Source organism: Onychostruthus taczanowskii, unplaced genomic scaffold, assembly GCF_017590055.1.
Source record: "Onychostruthus taczanowskii isolate IOZ18803 unplaced genomic scaffold, ASM1759005v1 scaffold11, whole genome shotgun sequence".
NCBI classification, from domain to species: Eukaryota; Metazoa; Chordata; class Aves; order Passeriformes; family Passeridae; genus Onychostruthus; species Onychostruthus taczanowskii.
Window position 1 is genome coordinate 11,804,870 of NW_024497629.1, and position 19,714 is coordinate 11,824,583.

Consider the following 19,714-nt stretch of genomic DNA (forward strand, 5'->3'; position numbering starts at 1 on the left):
ATTAATAGTAGAATCAAGACAAAAGCACTTTGTGTATCACTTTCTCCATCTCTGCCTTCTTTCAAAAGAAACCCTCTGCAGCTAAAATTTCTTTCTGTGATTGAAATAACAGTTTGATCTCCAGGTATGTGCTACAGCAGACACTTTCACTTTAAAATCCTAGAAGATTTCTTACCTTTCTGACCTATTTTTATGCCCTTTCAGACCTAGATGCATAAAGTCATTTAAGAAAACTAAATCTCACTAAAACTAGTCCTCAGATAAAGGACCAGGTTTGTTTTTTTTTCAAACAGTGGTTTGGCCCTAGTATTTGGAGTATCTGCAGCACTGGTAAAATCAATGCCAGAGATGAAACCTAGACATGTTCAGCACTTACAAAAGTATGAATATTTTCTCACTGCCTATGCAGGGGTCAAAGTCAAATTTATGGCCATTAACAGTGGTCATTAAATTAGTGAAAGCTGAATGTATTGGAAAAAAATAGGAGAAGAAAGAGTCAGCACTTAAAAAATAAAAATCAATAAAGTGCCTCGATTTCAATCAGAAATGAAAACATATCAATGTAACCAGGACAATAATTTCAAAACAACTTTTGAGACTTCTCAGCTTTAGGAAATCTGCCTCAGTCACCAAAAGAGAAGAGGTTTCTCAAGCCAAGCTTCAAATGACAAGTCCTTGAGAGGTCCTTGGAGAATCCCAAAGGCCCCACAGGCTCGCTCAAAACCACTGCAGGACCAGCCAGGCCAGCTGGCACTCATTGAGTTCCCACACTTCCCCCCAGCTCTGGGGAGATGGAAAGCTTGGAGATCACTTGAGCCAGATAATGCTTCATGCATGAAGTCCCTGTATCTACCAGTGGCTCCAAAAGTGCCAGTGGCTAATTCTATGCCATTATTTTGGACTTAGAAGAAACAACACAGATGATCTGCCAAGCTGAAACTAACTGGATGAAACATGCAGAAGACAAGTGATGCTTGCTGGCATTAATGCTCAGCCAGCCAATAGCTACAGAGTAACTGTAATCCTCTGTATAATCCTATAGGACTCATCTTTGAACTGGCTTTATTTCACTGAGTAGTTTTCACACTATGTTTTTGGGTTTTTTTTTCTATTATTCTTAAAATTATACTTCATTCTCAGGTATCTGAGCTGAATTATATTCTGAATTGAGTATATTTCTGGTACAGACACACAAATCTGCAGAGCCACAGCCACATTTGGTGAGTGACTTTCCCAAGCTGGTTTGAGTCAGCACTACAGACATGGCAATAACTTTCAACAGTTTTCACTCCCTGACTTTTCAAGTCCTCATCATCCACATCTCAACACTTCCCTGGCAGAACTCTCTGGCAGCTCATGTATCTTCAAGCCACCTGCAGGCCCTAAGCTGAATTCTAGGAGATGTAACACATGCCCACAAAATAGCAGGGTGTGACACAGTCCTCATGCTATTGCAAACATCTTGAAAGGAGAAAAGAGACGAAAAAAAATTAAATCCCAGGGCTACCACCAGTGCCCACCTCAGACCAGGGGGAAGCAAAAGGAACAAGCCTCCAGCACTGTTGACACAAGCTGCATTTCACCCCTTGGCCCAAGGGATGTGGATCATTCCCTGGGGAAGAAGCCTTTCACATTGGAGATGAAACCTGTGTCACTGACCTCATCTTTCTCCATTACAGCCTTACTAATCTTCCTAACCTACAGATGTTTTGTGTAGCTATGCTTTTACTTTATCTAAGCATTTTCTCATTTGTCCTCTCTGTTCCCTTGCACATTACCTTGGGTAATCAAACACTTGCCATTTAGCTAGACTATAAAAATCAGAATCAATTACAAAGCTGCTTAAACATTGGATGATCATTATCATAACATTGCAATGCTCTCAAGTTAAATCCTACATGTTGATTTAAAGGTTAAAGCAATGGACTTGAAAGACTGAAAAAATCCCTAAATATTAATACTGTAGAATTGCAAAAATGAGGACCATAACTGCTGTGGTTACCAAGCCTCTGTGAAATCTATGGACCATGGAGTAGCATAAAGCAGAGACATAACACATTTTAGCTCCTGATGATGCTCAAGAACAGTGAGGTTTGCTGCAGAGGACAAAAGAGTGAGTCTAAGATGATGGGAAGATAGCATTACCTAAAAAGCAAACTGATACTAAGTCCTTGGTTACTCCCCAAAGTACACTTAATACTGGCACAATAGAGCCATTTCCTCAGACAATGTTTGTGGCCATTAAATTAGTGATGTAAGGTATGATTGGTTTGTCAACATAGATGCCCAGTTGTAGGTATAGTAGTCGCATTTTTTGTCAAGAAGAATGTCTTTTAAAAATTGGAACAAATTTCATCCTGATGTTGTTCTGCTGAAGTCAATGAGTTCATGTTAGAATTAACTTACTGTCATCTGAACTGAAAGTGTAAAAACAAGGCTTCAGCAAGAGTGAGATGAAGTAGTGGCAGAAGGAGGCAAGTTTTCAAAACTTCTAACTAGAGCTGAGTGCCAAATTTTTCACAATAGTTCTCTATGGATTTTTAGACAATCTATGGATTTTTTTGTAGAAAATAACATTCACGTACATTTTAATGTAAATTAGTGGTCAGAGACAACTAGAAATACTAAACAAAATTTCTCATGCAATGGTTCAGTCAAAGTCTCTACTAGATTACAAGATCTCTTCTGCCTTCAACTATATTTTAAAAAAATATTTTGTGATTTTGGGTGCCATCAATGTTATATGTCAGATCAAGTTTTTTGTATTCTCAACCACAAACAACCAAACTAGTGTACAGGATTCTAATTTGACTATCAGTTCTTCTAAAACAGGGGTCTAAAATGTCTCAGTTCATTCCTACTCCTATAAAGCATTTACATGAGAACGTCATACTATCCCCATACAGCTATCTGTAGGAAATAAAAAACCAAGGATTCACCTTGGTGAATCGGTGAATGATGAGGAGAATGCTGCAGGGAACATTTCTGTACATAAATAAATACATAATATGAACGCATGCATTTGAAATTTTATTTATGAAGCCTTATGGCATTCCTTTTCAGCCCTTCCCATCCACAGAGGCTTAGGAATAGCTGCAGAAGTTGGGATATCTGTGCAATATTATGCTCACTCAACTTACACTTGCAATATGTTCTCACTCTTGAGGTGCTTGGAACTTTTCCTAGGTGGGCCTGACCATTGTCTTCTTGAGGGCACTGGACAAGCTCAAAAGGCAAACCCACCCTGGGAGGGGGTTATCCCAGTCCTGCAGTTCCATTCTGGGAGGTGTAGAGAAGAGACGGAAAGTCTGTCAAGGCCCCATCCAGTCCTCCCAGCCATGCCAGCAGTGGCACCTGCCTTTTGCACAGCAGAAATGCCATTCAAGTATTGATTTAAAGGGTGTGAAGTAACGACTATGGAAGATCCTTAACTTAAAAGGATTGAAGCACACTGCTCCAGTTCCCCAAGAGAGTAATTGCTCACATTGGATGGACACAACAAGTGAAATTAGACTACTCAGGCATGCTACATTAAAGGATGAAAGGAAGCAGAGAAGAAACCTGATGACAAAGCCAGCTCAAGCCTAGAGGTAGGACACTAGACTAAAACTGGGTAAAATGAGTTTTCTGATTTCTGTGTTTATGTCCCACAATTTAATCATGTATAAACACAGGGACAGGTCAGGAATATCCAGAGAGAAGACAAAATCTAAGAAAAGCAGTTTATGAGATTAAAGGAAGAATAAAAACAAGAGACAAGTCATAGGATATAGACTACTAGCAGACATACAGCAAAAGGAAAAAATTAGAGGTCTGAACAGAGGAGAATAGCAGAAAAAGGACAGAGGAGCAATGGCAGCATCCCAGAGGACAAGGGGACAGGAAAAAGGTTTGCTTTTGGTTGTCACAATATCCTACTCCTCACTGAGGAGAAAAAACAAGAAAGAGCAGAAACAGCTTTTGACCCCCTTTTCTCACACATTAGATAAGTGACAACTACAATTAAAGGAGGTTCTAAGAATATAGGGAAGCCACTTGAACTGCTTCCCACTTCTTCCCAATGCTTCAAGTATTACACCTCAAAAAGTGAAGCACAAGACAAAGCACAGCTGCCATTAGCAGATGCGTATTTATCAGGACAACTCTGCTTAGGTCCAGACCTCAAGCTAGCAGAGGTTAGTTTTAACCAGACCCTTGGGGGAGATATAACTGTTCTGGCATAGGTGGTCGGTCTGAGAAAATCATCCTGAACTGTGTAGCCAAGTCACAGAAAGGCACCTTGGGACAGGGATTCATTTCATCCCAATTCAGAACAGAACTGGTAATTGACTCTGGAGGTCCCTATGCATTGCTGAATATCACTAATTCAGCCTTGCAGATATGTAAAGTTAGGTGAGAGGTGTCACACCACTGCTAATTAGCTAAGTCAGTCTACAGGAGGTTAACAGCAGCCTGGCATCCTGCTGCAGTCACACATTAGCCTCCCCTTCTCTGTACTGTCACCAACAGCCAGCTGATCCCAGCTAGCACAGGCTGCTATTCCAGCAGTACGATATTCCTCTGCTTGTAATGTTGTTTTTCAGTTGATCTAATTCCTTGGTTCCTGGCAAGGATAACATGGCCATCATTCCTGTAAAAAATTATGCCAGCCAAGAAAAGGAATGCCCTTGGCAGCAGCTGAGATGGCCTTCAGTGTGTTACAAAACTGTGCCATTGCATGCCAGCAGCATACAGAAAACAGGAAGATACATAAGTGAAAGAATTCCAGGGACTAAATTACCAGGAAAAACAAACAAATAAACAAACAACAAACCTAAACAAATAAACAACAACAAAACAAACAAAAAACCTACAAGAAAATCCACAGAAAACTCCCCACCAAAAACTAAAAAACAACCCAGCATATAATGAAAGTGGGAACATTTTTAAAGGAAAGATATGGCAAAATTCTAGGCTGCAATGGAAAATAATAACCAGCAAAAGATACAGAACATAGGAAACACAACAACATCACGCACTTTGTAATAACATGCAAGCCACCAAGAGTTATGGAAAGGATCCAAGAGTGTTATCCTCAAATGACAAGGACATATTTCTTATAGTGATGTCCTCAATATAACAAAACACTGTGGTACATAAGCATTCATGATTAAAATCTTGCATTTGAACTGGGGCAGTGTCAATGCTATTCCAACAAAAGGTTATTTTTACTTTCAGGCTGAGAGACCAACTAACACTTTGCACGTGATCCCATGTAATTCTACATTTGACTACATCAGTGGACAAGGGAAGGGCTACAGATGTCATTTATCTGCTCTTCTGTAAAGCCTTTGACATGGTGCCCTACAACATCTTCTCTCTAAATTGGAGAGAGATGGATTTGATGGGTGGAGTGTTAGATGGACAAGAAAGTGGCTGGAAAATCATATCTTGAGGGTGGTAGCCAACAGCTCAGTGTCCGGATGGACATCAGTGATAAGTGGTGTCCCTCAGGGGTCTCTATTGGAACCAACATAATTAATATCATCATTAGTAACATGGATGAAGGGATTGAGTGCACCCTCAGCAAATTTGCAGATGACACCAAGCTGTGGTGCAGTGACACTTCTGAAGGACAGGATGCCATCCAGAGGGACCTGGACAAGCTGGAGAAGTGGCTCATGGGAATCTCCTGAGGTTTAACAAGACCAAGTCGATCAGAGGGATGGAGCAGAAGAAAAAGCTGAGATATTTGGGATTCCTGAAGTCACCTAATTGCAGCCTTCCAGTACCTAAAGGGAGTCTAAAAGAAAGATGTGGAAAGACTTTTTACAAGAGCGTATGGTGAAAGGACTACAATGAATGGGTTCAAATTGAAAGTAGCTTTAGATTAGATACTGGGAAGATAGTCTTTACTGTGAGAGTGGTGAGGAACTGGAACAAGGCTGCCCAGGGAAGTTGTGGATGCCCCATCCCCAGAAATGTTCAAGGCCAGACTGGATGAGGCTTTGAGCAACCCGGTCTAGTGGAAGATGTCCCTGTCCATGGCAGGGGGATTGGAACCAAATAATTGTAAAGGTCCCTTCAAATTCAGGCCATTCTATGACTCTATAATGTCTTCACTGGACAAGTGACAGGTGATCTTGATAGCAAAAGTACTACTCAATGTCCTTTTATTCTTAGAGCTCTGACACACCTTTCCAAATACAGATAAGTCAAAGAAGGCAAAAGAAAGGGGAACTTATCAAAACAGATATAGAAAATATATGGTTGACACAGAAATGGTTGTAGAAGGAAAATGCAATGGGAAAATAAACAGGTTTTTATGTGTCTGATGTGACTTAGCTGAAGCACACAAACAGACACTCAATTCTAGACATTAACAAAGTTCTCAGAAGTCAAAGTATTCTTACACTAGTATGGTACAGCAGACTTTCACTAATCAGTCTATGTCATTGGCCATAGTCATGATCCAATGTAAAAGCTACTGACTAAAGGAACACAGCTGAAATATCTTTCGGTGGCAAAACCTTCCGGAGGAGCTCTTACACATGCCACAACACATGCACTCAAAGTACTTTACCATGTACAATGCACTGGTTGACAAATATTTTTAAAATTTGGGAAGGAATACAAGGGATTGCACGCAGTCTGAGATGCTTTTGACAATCTCGTCTCATTTTGTAAATCTGAAATATTAATTCAGAAGTAGACAGATAGAATGTGAAGAACACAACTTGCAAGCAAGGGTGTTTATCTGAATTCATATAAAGAAGGTGTTATTTCCCTTAAATGCATACTGTGATGCTTCTGCTACCAAAAGATTCTCGAGGATGACAACCCCCTTAGAAAGCTTTTCATTGAAGTCCTTCCATCTAACCAACTGTCCTGAGAGATTTCTGTATTTTAATAATGTACATTTCTAGGGAATAATATAACAAGCTGTGTTAAGTAAGTGATAACTACTGGCATTTCCACTGCTTTGGTACTCAGCAAATTCTCTAGCAATAGCAGCAGATGTACCCTTCACACAGCTAGAACATGACCAGAGGGCAGCTGTGCACCAATTAAGAAGCTGCAGAACAGCTAAGCAGATCACTTGAACCTGCATGTTTGTCTGCTCAGAATTTATAGAGCACTGACAGGAGCCAAAACTAATGCTGCTGTTCTGATTGTGCAGTTACCACAAAATAGAAAGCTTCAGTGGTGTTAAAAGAGTAAACTGACCTGAAATCCCAACATCCACCAGCTGACTTAAGAAAAGGAACAGTGAAAACAAAACCAAGACTTGCCACAGTTACTCAGTGCCGCCAAAAAGATACAGAGGCATCAGTTCTACACATAACAGAAAGACCATGCACTCAGCACTGTAGCTGCAATGTTTAATGTCATCTTCCCTAAAATCAAGGAACAGTGTGAATGCAATCACTTGCACATTAACTGTAATTAGGCAAATGCATGTTTACATACAGAGTTGCTTAGGAGACAGTCTGTCATACGTGGTTGGTTTGCCATGGCTGGAGGCCAGTTGCCCACCAAGCCTCTCTACAGGTTTTGTACCAGTCATAAAAGCAGAGAATGACAATAGTTTTTGACATTATCATATATCATATCATGGCTTGGGTTGGAAGGGAGCTTAAAGACCATCTGGTTCCAACCTCTTTGCCATGGGCAGGGACCCTCCACCAGACCAGCTTAGTCAGAGCTCTAACCTTGCCTTGAACATTTCCAGGGAGGGGGTATTCACAACTTCTCTGGGCAGCGAGTTCCAGTGCCTCACAGTAAAGAATATTTCTCTACTATCTAATTTAAGTTTGAAGCCCTTTCCCCCTGTCCTGTCACTAGAGGCCTTTGTAAAAAGTCCCTTTCCATCCTTCCTGTAAGTTCCCTTCAGGTACTGGAAGGCTGCAATTAGGTCTCCCCAAAACCTTCTCTTCTGGCTGAACAAACCCAATTCACAAAGATACTAAACAGCAAAGGAAGACAACCTCCATAAAAGAGTTTTTTCAGCATAGAATGGCTATCACTACATCATCTCACTTCATCTCTAAATTAGCTTTAAACTGCAAGTTCATTGCACAGCTAGAGGGAAACACTGCAAGTGCATCTGTAGGTGCTGCTGGCAGATCCAGCACCCTGGAGTCTCCTCAGCATGCACCATCAGTCCTTCTCTTGCTCTTCCACATGTTCTCAGTATCTGATTCCTTAACATTTCTTGAATATAACTCCACTCCAGTGAGCCACCAGAGACCTGTTTTCTTATTAACACCATTCTGACAAAGCTCATTGATACACACTTTTCTTTTCCTATTTAATAAGGTTTTGTTTTGGTTTTTTTCTGTTCCTGTGCTAGGCCTTCATTAGATTCTTGTCTGGTGTTTTTAATTCACTGGCTATTATTACTGTGCCGTCTAACAATGCTGGTTCTTTCATATCAAAATTTTTAAAGCTCTTTGAAAAAATTAGATCTCTTACAAAACTTTCTCTGATGATAATAAAAAGTTCTATATATAAGTAAAATTAAAATTATACAGTCACTTTTATAATTTTGTCCTTCCAAAAACCAGACTGACCCTGGCATTTAACATCTCATCCACAGTCTCTTGGAGGCCCACAGACCATTTCTAAAGAGTCCGCTAAAGATGAACAAATGCATACCTACTGTCAGCAAGTTTCAGTATTTGCTAAAATCATCAGCACTGTCACAGATTTTGGGGTGGTCCACAACAAGCCTGAAAATCACTCAAATTAAACAGAAAATCTTAGAGTACTGTCCAAAGGATGTTGTTGTTGTTGTTATTATTTATGCTTATTTTGCAAGTAGCAAACAGGACAAAAAGAAAATAATCGCAGAGAGAACCATACCTAAGACCAAAGACAGGCACCAGGAACTTAAGCACATCTATGGATAAAGCTTCATTCTTACAAGTCCCTATTCAAAAAACTGCCAAAGCTGAAGCAGTTTCTCTTTCCACTCTCCATCCTTTTCCCCCATTTTTCACCCCTAAGCCTCCCAGTGAGAGCTGCATAAGTTCAACACTGGCAACTACCTCTGAATCCCTCTGTGGCCTCATCCCACGTTCAAACAAAGCATCCAAAATCTTCTCCTGACAATCCAGCCATTTTAAGAGGAGGTTGCTGTGGCTTTACTGGAAAACTTGGGTGTCTAAGCTTTTCTTCCAGCACAGACCAGAGATGGTCAACATCTTGCCTGAGGAGAATAACAAGACACTCTCCTCCCACCTAGCACATTTCCATCAAGGAAACACATCCAAAATCATTCAGTCTCCTCCAAGCACACCAAATTACTATGTTGGTTAGTTACAAGGACACCTTTCCAGCAGATGGGAGGTGGAGGTTTGGAGCAGTGAATGAGCTGCATTTAGACCTCCTACTTTCTGGGCAAGCAGTCCCAGACAGCAGGTGACATGTGACAGCTGGATAGCAGCAGTCCAGTTCTTAAAGAGAACTGTAGAAAACACTTTTCTCAGAGCCATTTTTCAAAATCTCCATGTTTGAAGAAAGCTCAGCACACAAATTCCATGTAATATTCCACCTTCCAGAATCCTAGTTCCTGAAGCATTTCGCACTAAAGATGGTGAATTCATCCATATAGAGCAGAAAGAATTGTGGAACACCTCTCAGAAGCAATTTTCAGATGGCTGCTATGGCCATCACTCACTTGTCTGACTGTGGTGAGTCACTTTCTTCAGCCCTTAGCTCTCCTCCACTCACTCCATATTGCACAGCCAGTTCTTGGTTTGGAGTCTGGTATCCAGCTTGCAGCACTGTGAAACTATTTATTCATGTCTATGTTTCATTCACGTAGATCTTCAAAAGTCCCTTCCAACACAAACCATTCTATGATTCAGGGCAGAAGGAAAATAATGTAAACCCTTTAACCCTTCATCATTTGTCATACTGCTCTGTCCCAGCCTCCAGGACACCCTATGGACCTCCTAACCAATCTTCTGATGAAGTTTTGAGGGGACAGCATCCAAACAGTCCCAGAAGCTAAGAATCCTTGGATCCTATAGAAAAATTAAGAAACTGGTGCACTGATGAGGTGCTCAAGCAGACCAATTCTTTTCTTGACTACAAACATCTTATGCAACTATAGGCAAATGACCCAGGACTAGACTTTTCTGAAGAGCCACTTAGATGGGTGAGATAACACCTTGCAGGATTTTCAAAACCACCTCTTCTAAAGCTTCAGGCTTCTAGTAGGTTGCTTTCCTCTTAAGAGTTCTTAAAAAATCTGAACATCCAGACATACTCGCTTGAATTTTTCAATTCCAAATATATAAAATGGAACAGTTTTAGTACAAAAGTTGGCAGAAGCCTTAACAAAGCCTTAGAAATGCTATTAAATATTCTCTCCCTTGTACAGGTGTTTGCTTGGCCAAAAACAACAAAAGGCTTTAAACCTTCTGCTGACACTCTCTTGAAGGGCCCTACTCTCATGGCTGAAACCCATGATGGCCCGTGGCTTGTGCAAACCAGAAGGAAACAATTGAATTTTAAGAAGCTGCCAACTAGTTATCAACCAGCTGATGCTTTATGAGCCCAGTCTGTGCCTCTTTCATGAGACTAACTTTTCCAAAATACACCCTAACACTCCTTTCATCAAGGGAAATTAAAATAGTGAAAAATAGTGAGGCCCTGACCACACAGCCTTACGGGAAGTGTGGTTCAGCTGTGAAGTTCAGCCAGTAGTGAAATGCAGTGCAAAGCACAAACTACACTTCCCAAGAGACACCAAGAGAATATTTTTGGCTAAACTCTCCTGGTTTTCAGCCAAAATAATTTGACAAAAGGACTGAACTATCCCAGAAAACTGACACTTTTCTTTAAAAAGCTACTCTGCCAAAAGTCTTCCTACTTCAAAAGGATTCTGGTTCAAGAATTTTGGACAGCCCTAGAGATAACTAAAAAGAGCTTTAGAAACAGCGTAAAATCACTCAAAATAATCAGAAAAAAATAGCCTTGAACATAGCATACAATTAGAAATTGCACAGATTTCTGCTGCTTCCACAGAGCACTTCTCTGTTGACTGTAAGACTATGTCATGTTTAAAATGCTATTTTGACTATGAATTTAACTTACACATTATCTTTCATATATAACTAAAACAATAATTTCATTTTAACAGATACATCTAAGAATTTTATGAAAGAGAGTCCAAACATTTTTAAAAGGAATACTCAACTTGGAAGTCTTACTTCTTGTCTACAACACTGGCACACCTTATTTACGCTGCATCAGTAACATATTAAATTTTAGGGATAGTATCATTGTGTCAACTTTACATCAGTGTTTTATATTTTCTGATTACTATAATGCTTTAAATGTTCATGACTATGGAAACAATCACATAGATATGAAATACAAAGATCTCAGCTACAAAGAGGAAAACATAGGGCAGCAGTTTTTACGTTTGCAACATTTTAAAAATATTTCAATACCCAAGCATCAAATGTATTGGTTTTACACCAATCCACAAAGTCATTTCCAGTCCAGCTGCTCCGTTTCACTGTATGACAACTAAAGTTAGGTATTCTCCACATTGATTTGATTTTGCTAGAAAACAATCCTCCACCAAAATTTACACATGTGTAGGCACAGAGGTCAGAATGGAAACTTGCAAGTCCATTATGAATCCCAGTTTTCACAGCTCATGACCGAAAAGCAGGCACGTGCCCTGCTGCTTACTAAAGTATGACTTACTCTCACTCATTTCTGCTCACTTGGACCAAGATTTTGTATCATTATACACCCTTATATCTATCCCCTTACATCTCACTAAGCATTTCTGCATGGTACTACTACCTACATGATTTGGTTTTCACCGAGATTGCTCTTAATTATCCAGCAATGTAATTCCGGCCCTTACTGGACCTTCACTTCTGCAATGCCAGTCTTCATTCTCTGCTTTGCTTTCTGTATTAAAAGATCACTTTTTAAAGTGGAAAACAGACAACTGCCTGTGTCTGTTACTAGGAATTACAACTCAAGAATGAAGTAAAATAAGTTTTGATTGTAGGAAAAGTAAAAATTCAATAACTGTTTTGTCCTTCCCTGCTGAAAGGAAGGCGAGCTCTTCCAATGGCATTTGTACATTTTAAATACAACCCCCCCTAAACTAAACTGGCATTCAGTGATCTAACCCACATGGGTGCCTCTCTATAGAAAAGTCCAATGTTATCCAATAGACTCAAGCAAGCTCTTTTTTTCCTTTACTTTCCCCTTCTGTTTGGGGATTGTCAATTATATTTTGCTGTATACAAAGCAGCCCCCTAACAAATATCCAGACTTTTTCTTCTACATATTTTTACAGAGTGAAAGCATAAAAGTCTCTTACCTTATGGCTGCTGAGAGAATGGGAACTGCAAAACGCTCTGTGCCTGCAGGGACACTGCACAGATGAACCTCATTGCTGCTGTTTACAGAAGTCTGACAGTTTTTAATTTGAAAAGAGGTTGTCTTTTTCTTTTCGACAGTTCAACAAATCAGACAAAACAGTTGCAAGTGTTATCTGTAAACAGCTTCCTGTTTGAAATAGATCAGCTGTCCTGCAGGACAATAATTAGGGAAGAAGTGTGGGAAAACTGAAGAGGTCCATGATGTAAGCTTTTTATTTTGGGAATGTACTTTTTTGGGAATGCACACTTACTTTCCCCTCCTCCTCTCTAGCAGAGAACCCCTTTTTAACCATTTACATCTATTCAGCTCTAAGCCATGCATGCACATTGCCCCAGCACAACACTTCTCTTGCTTTGCTTCAGCAGATATGAGAACACATGAAACACAGCACTGAATGTGATCATCTTGTGTGGATAATTAACACACTCCCCTTGCTGAAATTCTCCCTATTCTTGCAATTGGCTGCAGCATTCTTGACTTGAGTAAAACAGGCAACCATTTCAGAGCTATGTCTGAACACCCCCCAACAATGTAAATGCTAAGTTATCCACATGGCAGGCATCTTCACAATATTTTGTGGGGATTTTTAAACACCTTTTGATACAACTTTAGTGCTATTTCACTATGGCTTCTAAATAGTTGTACAGCTCTAGTTTTTACCTTAAAACAGCTGGACTAGTTTGAGGCCTGGCTAAATCCAGTACTCCATATACATTCAAACAACAAAAACTGGGGCAAGCTGATTCTGGGAAGTGGGATTTTGATAACACCCCCCCCCCCCCCCCCCTCAGTTACAGCAGTTTATACTTCAACAGATAGAAATGGCTTCACTCTCAATTTCCAGGGCAAATAGAGAGTACCACTTGTGACTATATCAATCAATACCCTCTGATAAAAAGCTGCTGTATTTGTAAGACTGTAGCTCTGACAGATACAAAAAAATCCTTTGAATCATCTGTCTCCATCCATCTCATGCTACTGTTCCCTCCTCCCAGTTTTTCCAGGCAATGTTTGAGGGGTCATGCTCTAAGCAAGCACTCAGTGGGCTGGGAGCCTGGGTAACCCCCAATATGTGACCTCTTACTGGAAAACCAGGACAGGAGCTAAGGGCAGTAGCAAGAGGTTCCTTTTTCCATTTTCCACACAGAAAGCATCAGAACACAGAAAAGGTTTTAGACTGAGGGGCTAGAGAAAGCTGCAATAGAATAATCTGTGTGTTCACTTCTTTATCACTTCTCAGATCTCTTTTGAGGTGTAGGTCCACTTCACTGAGAATTTTGTGCTGTGGTGGGGCTTGCAGTGCAAGCTGATGACACAGTACCGATATACTCTTCTCCTGTTTTGCTCCTGACATTACATATCACCTGTCTCAGCAAACCTCTCCCTAAGCCTGTGCAGCCTCCTTGCCCACGACAGCTCCTGTTTTGTTAGCCCACAACACACACTGACCAGCTTTAATGGCAAAGACAAAAACAGGTACAAAAAGAGGTAGCGATGCCTCAAACTCAGGACTCCCTGTGGACTACCTAAAAACAGGTTTCCATGTTGGACTGGAACCTAGCTACCCTCCTCCACGGCTATGAACTCCTGTATTTTAACATACACCAAATGGTCATGAAAAGTTAAGAGCCAATGGTCTCTTCCTTGGTAGACTACCTCACTAAAGAGCAAAATGGTAAAACATGAACATAACTGTCTAAGGACCATGCAACTCTAATTTTAAAGCCCATTTTTTATGCACACAGGCCCCACCAGTTCAGTGGGAGCAGAAGGCAATTAACAGGACTGGGCCCTTGCAGCACTCTGTTGGCAGAAACTTGCCAAGACAAACATTTTATGTAAAGAATGCAGCAAAGTGACTGTAGTCCAAGCCTTTGAAGATCATATTACCATGGCAAAGACAACTCCATTTACATACATATCTACTCTCCCTGTAAACACAAGAAAATAACTTTGAGGCCAGAAACAGAATTCAATGGAGAAATAGTCAGTCGGGGAAAGTTGGTAGAAAAGGTAGGATTCAACACTGGGGAAGCAGAAAAGAAAACAAACATAAATGACCAGCATTCAAAAGGAAAGGGCAAACACTATAAATGCAGTGAAAGAGCTTTCTCTAGAAAAGGTAGGATAAACAAGCACATGGTTTTCTTTCACATCAGAGAGAGAGGCATAGTCCCCATACAGAAGGGCATAAGTAACCTTTTCCCACCCCAAAATACATCTGGAAACTCTGTAGCCATACTGGTGCATCATCTAAATCAGGCTACTATGTGCAAACTGGGGTACTGATACATGGACCATGTGGGAGCAGCTTAGGTCATCACCAGCTCACAATAGCTGCTGGTTATTAAGTTCTTCATTATGTTAACATGCCTGCCCAGGACACTGTAGCACTTCAAGAGCCGATTCCCAAGCCTTTTAGCCACCCTTGCTGGATAGAGAGGGACAGCCTTCAGATGCCACAGTATACCAGTACAGAGGAACAAGGAGCTCCTGGACAAACTGAAGCACAGAAAGGAAGCCTGAGGAGGGAAGCAAGAATGGGTAGCCTGGGAGGGATAGAGACTGTCTGAGCAATGAGGGACCATGTTAGGAAAGCTAACCTGCCCTGAGAGATTTAAATCTGGCCAGGGACACCAAAGGCAACAAGAAAAACTTGTTTAGGTACATCAGTGATAAAAGGAATACTAAGGAAAATGTGAGTCCTCTCTGCAAGGAAACAGGAGACTCTTTTGACAGGCTCAAGAGATGGGCCTGTGCCAACCTCATGAAGTTCAACAACACCAAGTGCACCTAGGCTGGGGCAGGAAACCCCAAGCATAAACAGACTGGGCAGAGAATGGATCAAGAACAGCCCTGAGAAGAACATGCTGGCTGATGAGAAGCTCAGCACGAGCCAGCCACATGTCCTTGAAGCCCAGAAATCCAACCACACCCTGGCCTGCATCAAAAGAAGCATCGCCAGCAGGTTGAGGGAAGTGACTCTGTCCCTCTACTCTCTCATGAGAGCCTACCTGCTGTGCTGCAGCCAGCTCTCAGACCCCTAACATAAGAAAAATGCGGACCTGCTGGAATGTGTCCAGAGGAGCGCTAAGGAACAAGATCAGAGCTGGGCTGGAGAGCCTTTCTAATGAACACAGGCTGAAAGGGTTAGGCTTCTTCAGCCTGGAGAAGGCTCCTGAGAGAACACCCTCCATTACCTAAAGGGGTGTAGGGCTAAAAGAAAGCTGGAGAGGGACTTTTTACGAGGACATGTAGTCCTTGAGAGAGGAACTTTTAACAAGGACAAGGCAGAAAGGCTTCAAACTGCTAGAGGGTAGGTTTATATTAGATACTACGAATTCTTTACTGTAAGACTGGTGAGACCAGTACTGGAACAGGCTTCCCAGAGAAGCTGTGGATGCCCCATCTCTGGAGATGCTCAAGGCCAGGTAGGATGGGGCTTTAAACAACCTTATCTAGAGGAAGATGTCCCTGCCCACAGCAGAGAGGGCTGCAGTAGATTATCCTTAAGGTCCCTTGAAACCCAAACCATCCTGTTTCTATACAGCAAGGCACCAGTTGGGCCAGCTACTTCAGCTGGACCCAGTACACAGCTTTTCCTCAGCCTTTAAATTCAGGTTAAATACCACACTGACACAACTACAAGCAGAATTCTTGGATTCAAACCAAACCAAAACCATGCAGATAAAATCCAACTGGTTGTAAAAGGACAATAAAAAGTTTTTAGAAAACCAAAAAAAACCCACCACTAATACGTTTTAGGAGCATCCAGGAAAATTTTTCTATACTTTGCATAGTCAGTTGGCATTATCTTTGTATCTGTAAGAGGATTAAACACAATACCTATTTAAAATACAATGGTTATTAAAAAATCATAGGACATGACAAGGCTCTGATTTTCCCTTTGGTTTAGCAAAGCATCCAATGGTATGAGCATTTCCCAATCAGATTTTTCCAAAGGATGAAAATTTCCAATACTCAAACTCTTGAAAAAGTCAGTATCTGAGATCAGTTGGAGGAGCTCAGTTTATTGCAGGCCATCACAAATGCTGTTCTAGTTATTGAAACTAAGAGCTGCCTCACTAAGCAGCCGTTATCAGGCCTCCCAACACCCAAGAAACTCCAAAAAGCGGCAAGAAGATACAGCAGATACAGGACTCCTCCACAGACAGACGTGCACACAAACATGCAAAGTGCAACCCCTCCTCTGCTCTCAGGGCAGCACAGTGATGTCTCCTATTCCCTTTGCTTCATAGAACAGTATCTGTTTAGCCAAGAAAATAGGAAACAACTTTTTTAAGCATTAAGACAGTCCTGGTAAAACACAGCCTGCAGATCTGTCCCTGTGAAGATATCCATCTGCCATCTGAACAACTTCTTAGCACTGCCCCAGCACCTCTGCCCTCTCTGGGCACTGAGAGCAGAAGCTCTCTTCCCACCTCTTCTGTGCAGTACATGAGATGTATGGGGAAGATCAATGTGGCCACACCAGTACAGTATTAACTTTATTTGCAACTGTGTAAAACCTGGCCTTCTGCTTTATTAGTGATGTTGAACTAATTTTTTTTTTTTTGTATGAAAATTTTTAAGCAGCATTCACTGCAGCAATTGTGCTTTTTCTATCAGTCATCTCTAAAACTGGAATAATCTCCTCAGTGCTTGGATTTAATTCTATTTTCTATTTAATTCTATTTTTCTATATTCTCCTCCAGGGGCAGATCACAACTGAGCCACACATGTTAACTCAATACACAATAATTAGAAACTTTAGCTATTAATCATTTAACAACACCAAGTAGCAACTGCATGACACTAAGCTTAATGATTTTCCTGAAAACAAGAAAGAGTAACTGGAAGGTAGAAGAGGGGGATACATGAACTCATAGACTTAAAAAATCCAACAAACTTTCTCCTCTTGATGACAATACATAAATAAGATCCTCTACTTGTATCTCTGTAGGGAACAGAGCACTAGTACATAGATGTTCACAGGAGCACCTCAAGGCAGGCAGGAAGGGGCAGGCAGGACAAAGGCACTTGGTTAAACAGCAGTGAATTATTCACACTGACCAGTGCTGCAGTCAGCCCCTACTGGAGACAGGCAAACTCACACTCCCTCAGCCTCACTACCAGCCTTCATTTTATGAGGCTTCATAACTGTCTGTTATCAATCTTTTCTTCTGTCATTCTGATAAACATCCAGTGGCCTAGACAGGACATCTCACAAACTGGAACAGGTGTAGCTTTTCAGCATTGCTCTGACCTTCCAAGGTAATTGAGAATCAAACTCAGGCCTATCACTTGGAAAATTCAGGAAAAACAAAGGAACAGGAAATTGATTATTTCAGTCCAACTCACCAGTTGCTCCCGCTTACACTCAAGAGGGGCTACCCAGATATGTATCACATATCATATATCATGTTATCACATATTAAGTTGCCCTATTAATACAAGATAGGTCAAGCACCACCCAAAACTTCAAGCCAGTTCTGTTACACTACAGTTGTAACACATCTATACACCTTTTCGAAGAAAAATCACCAGGGATCAGTCCTCCTCATAGGCAAAAATATTTGAAGACATTGTGAAAGGATTCATATGAAATAAATGTTTGAAGCTTTAAGTTCAGGTGAAAGTCTCATGAGCAATTAACAGATGTAAAGCCCTTGCTTTTCATTTGGAGCTACTAGAGGAAAAAACTTCACGATATGGCTGTCTTTGCACATTAGTACTACCCACATATTACTGCTGCAGAGTCTTGGTACAGAATGCCCCACCACTCTCACCCAGAGCAGCTGATAAAACTTGTGATCAATCACATGTTCAGAGTTCAACTGTGCCAGCCTATGAAAGGTATAGGAAAAGTCTAGCATCATCTCACATGGAGTTTGCTTAGGTTATGGTAACATTTGACACCAGCATTCCAGCAGCCTCATTAACACTTGACCAGATGGCATCAAACTGACTTTCCAGATTGCAGGCATGCACTTAGTATGCTTGTCAAGGGACAGAGGGAGTTGTCTAACTGCATAACTGACACAAACACACGAGGGAGTCTGTAAATAGAGGTAAACTAAGACTAAAGTCTTCTGCAAACACACAGCCTCGTTTTTTATGTCACAAAAATTCACCTCTCCTTGTAGCTTAATTGATGTAAAAGCCATAGAGCTTTGACAGCGTTATCCTTTCCCTCAAAGAATTTGCTTATGGGGCCATCATGAGCTTTTGCATATCATATAGTTCAAGAGGGCTTGCAACAAGAGCCAAGAAAAATCTATAGCCAGCTGGCAGTGCCTGGGAACGTTTGCAATCTTTCTGTTCAGTTTACTGGATTTCTCCTCCCCCGCTCACCCCCCCCCCAGTGCTTCAAAAGAAACTCAGCTGACATTTTTATTACTATGAAGAGATGAAACCTGAGTTACATTTCCCTATAAAGCAGGAAATGCTGTCTAGCAAAGCCTCTGCACATCACCTCTCCTTGCAGAGGTTACACAGCCCCAGCAGACTCACCCACCTCTAACTAAAGGTAGTTAACATCTGGTAAGTCTCCAAATATTCCCCAAGCCAGCCCACACCAGCCAAGGTCTACTTGCACAGGCTGTCACTGCGACTGTGATGTGTCTGACTCAAGACTGAATTTTTGGGGGCCTAGACAAGGTGGCATTTCCAATCTGAATAATACCCATTTTTGCAATGAAAACTTGAATTCAAAAGTTATGGGTCCTCTACTGTAAGATCTTTTATAATTATTCTCCACACAGGCAGATAGGATTTGGGGTTATTATATACCTGTCAACTTCTCTCTATGTAATTCTAAGGGAAGCTGATGCATTCACTTCTGCTGAATCATTCAAGATGAACAATAAGTAGTCAAGGAATAAATAAGGAATTAAGTTATACTCCAGAGACAGAAGTTTGTTTACTTTAAGGACTTTTCCTATCTCCTTTTCAAACTTCTTCAAAGATACAACCTGCTTTTTGTGCAAATACTCAAGCCTTGTCAGCAAGTAACAGGAAATTAACTGCTAACTGCAACAGGGCACATTTTCCTTCTCTTTGCATTCTTGCCACCAACAGTAACAGCACAGGGCTATCTGTCCTGCCCTACAAGTCACGCATAAATTTTAAAGTCTTCATTTTTTCAATGCAAAAACAATGCAGAACTTGTTTTAACCTTTTAGCTCTCCATAGCTAAAGAAGAGGTGTCGAATGGGAAGCAACCAAAACTACTGTAAATGGAAAAGGGAAGTAAAGGTACAAACATCCACAGTGAGCGGTACTTGTCCTCCATCTCTCTCAGGTAAGAAAA

General features: G+C 41.0%; 1 protein-coding gene across 5 annotated transcripts in view; it reads right to left on the reverse strand.

Annotated features, from left to right (window-relative positions):
• COLEC11 (collectin subfamily member 11) overlaps nucleotides 1-12,595 on the reverse strand; it is a 37,907-nt gene extending 25,312 nt beyond the window's left edge. For 4 of the 5 annotated variants that reach the window (XM_041421847.1, XM_041421838.1, XM_041421829.1 and 1 more), the window contains exon 1: nucleotides 12,341-12,595. The gene's annotated coding sequence lies outside the window, so the exon portion shown is untranslated. Of the gene's footprint in view, nucleotides 1-9,661; nucleotides 9,795-12,340 lie in introns of those variants that run through there. The other variant, XM_041421821.1, reaches the window with a different exon arrangement.
• Nucleotides 12,596-19,714: the final 7,119 nt, after the last annotated feature.